Genomic DNA, 2,492 nt, shown 5'->3' on the forward strand with positions numbered 1-2,492 from the left:
GGTAGAATTGTCTGTGTCTTCTGGGTAAAAAGCGTTTCAATGCACAATAAACATAGAATAAAAATGTAGGTGGCAGCAGCTAACTCAGTGCTGAAGTCTGAGAAGTTGTATTATTTCCAGCAGGTACAAAAGCCACATTAATAAGTGATTGTGACTTTTAAATAATTACAAAATATTATATCGCCCTCACTGTAAGTATATTATGTTTTTTTCATTGTGGAACATTTCACAAATTTGCATGTCACCCTTGTACAGGGGCCATGAGAATCTCTGTATAATTTTGATCTTAGTATGTGCTGCCAAAGTGAGTACATTACTTTTTTTAAATGGCAGCAGGAAGAGAACATTTTCTGTCTCTGTCCTTCTCAACATGCACACTAGTCATTGCATTTATTGATGACCACAAGAAATTCCTGAGTCTTGAGTTGTTTGTGTCATGAACTATAGACATTTGCAAACATGCTACAACACGTGATCAGTATTAAATGTTCTTAGTAGCAGAAGCTGTGTATTCAACATCTCTTTGGGGATGGTGCATCTGACTTATAGAGAAGTCAGTGTATGTTAAGAGAAACATACTATTAGAATTTCAGCCTTACTCATGAACTAGTATGCATGTCTATCTAAAGAAGTAGCATTAGAAGATTCTGCTAAGACAGAGAAACCTGTTTTAGAATAATATTATTAATTACATTGTACCCTGCATTGAGATGGCCCACCACATCAAGCATGCTTTTCTTCAACGTTCTTAGTTCCCATATCCTTCTAATACTAGGAAATCGAATGAGAGTCTGCTAACTGAGTTCATGCAAAACTCCCTGCTTCCTTTTTCTCTTGTCCTCCACAATTAAAACAACTGTTCCTAGAAACCAGACCACTCCCTTTAGATACCTGCACTTGATTCTTAGGCAGAGATCCCACCCACCACTTGGAAGATAAAGGAAAGGCATCACAAGGGTCCCCTCACACCCTGCAGAGCCACATGTGGCCACGGCTATGGTTTCTTTGGCTATTTGTATGTGATATTATTTAGTGCTCTTTTGTTCCCATGTCAAATAACTCATACTGTCTCTCCAGACTCCTTTTTTATCGGGTACTGTACATCCATAACCAATCAGAAATCTTACTGGATATTTAAAGCCTTTTCCTGATCCTTGTCTTACCCTTTCTCTGCAATCACAGACTTGAATGAGCTCTTCCTTCTCGGTGGCCATGCACACATACCTTGCCCCAGAAGTTTCCTGCTTAATGCACTCTGAGTTGGCTCCTTGCACCACTGAGATGACTTTCAGGAAACTCAGTGGTTACTATTACTTCAATACAGACAGCCAACTAACTTTATCTTCTTTCTCCCTGAACTATAATTCAGAGTATGGTACAGCCTCAAAGTCAGAGTATCTTAGTTCAAAACAGGGCATCAGAACTATTAGCTGTGTGGTTCCTGACAGCTTTGTTAATCTCCTGCTATCAAACTCTATGCGAAAATTGTATAGTATAAAGGACTTATACAATAGAATTTTTTGAGAGCAAATTAGTGAAATGATTTCTTGTGCAGCACAGAACATATGTTGAATAAATGTTAGTTTGATTTATAATCCTCTTCTTCAATGAAGACAAGCCTCTGGTGATTATTCACATTATAGACATGATAAGAGCAGAATCCCCTACAACCTTTTATTTTGAGCTATCTACTAAATGGTTTTTAAACAGATTTTTTTTCTTTGACCAGGGAGATTCCTTCAAGACAGATGATACAGTAATTGTTGAACATTAAAATAAAGGTGATACATCCTACAAGAGAAATTGGACAACTTTGGTGAAAGCCTATTTAAAACAGTGGGATGGGGTGGGAGACATTGCTCAGCAACTAAAAGCACTTGTTGCTCTTGTAGAGGACCCAGGTTTGGTACCTATCGCAAATAGGGCACTCCAATTCATCTCTAACTTCAGTTCCAGGGGATTTGGCACCCTCCTCTTGCCTCCAGAACCAAACACACATGCAACACTCATACATACTTGCAGACAAAATATTCTTAACTCATAAAAAATAATCAAACACCAGGGATCCTCAGCTCTGAGCTGGAAGATGAAATCACTGTGGATTTTCCAAGCCAAATTTCGCAGCCGCTGTTCATTGTGGAACTGCTCACGCACACATCACTGTCCTCTGGATCTAACTCATGAATCTCAAGTCTATTCTCAGAATCTTGAGTTCACAACCCTCCACCTTGCAAGCTCACAGGAAAGCAAAATCTCCAACCTTTCTACTTTAAAAACTGAACATATCATTTAATCTACATGGGTAGTAGAAAAAGACAAAATCTCCTGAGTAAATTGGGAGCATCCATGGGGACACAGCATCCATGGGGACACAGCATCCATGGGGACAATCCTGCCACCACCTTACTCTTCTCTATTCAACACCTATTGTGTCTGCGTGGCAGCATTTCTGACTCTTGTGATCCTTCCTTCTAATGCCAGAGTGCTGATAT

At 39.3% G+C, this 2,492-nt stretch overlaps 1 non-coding gene across 1 annotated transcript; it reads right to left on the reverse strand.

Moving 5' to 3' along the window:
- Positions 1 to 210: 210 nt before the first annotated feature.
- On the reverse strand, positions 211 to 312 carry LOC142859287 (U6 spliceosomal RNA). Its single transcript, XR_012912191.1, has one exon. It is a non-coding gene; the product is annotated as a U6 spliceosomal RNA (small nuclear RNA).
- Between the last annotated feature and the right edge of the window lie 2,180 nt (positions 313 to 2,492).

This window comes from Microtus pennsylvanicus, chromosome 10, assembly GCF_037038515.1.
Source record: "Microtus pennsylvanicus isolate mMicPen1 chromosome 10, mMicPen1.hap1, whole genome shotgun sequence".
Classification (NCBI taxonomy): domain Eukaryota; kingdom Metazoa; phylum Chordata; class Mammalia; order Rodentia; family Cricetidae; genus Microtus; species Microtus pennsylvanicus.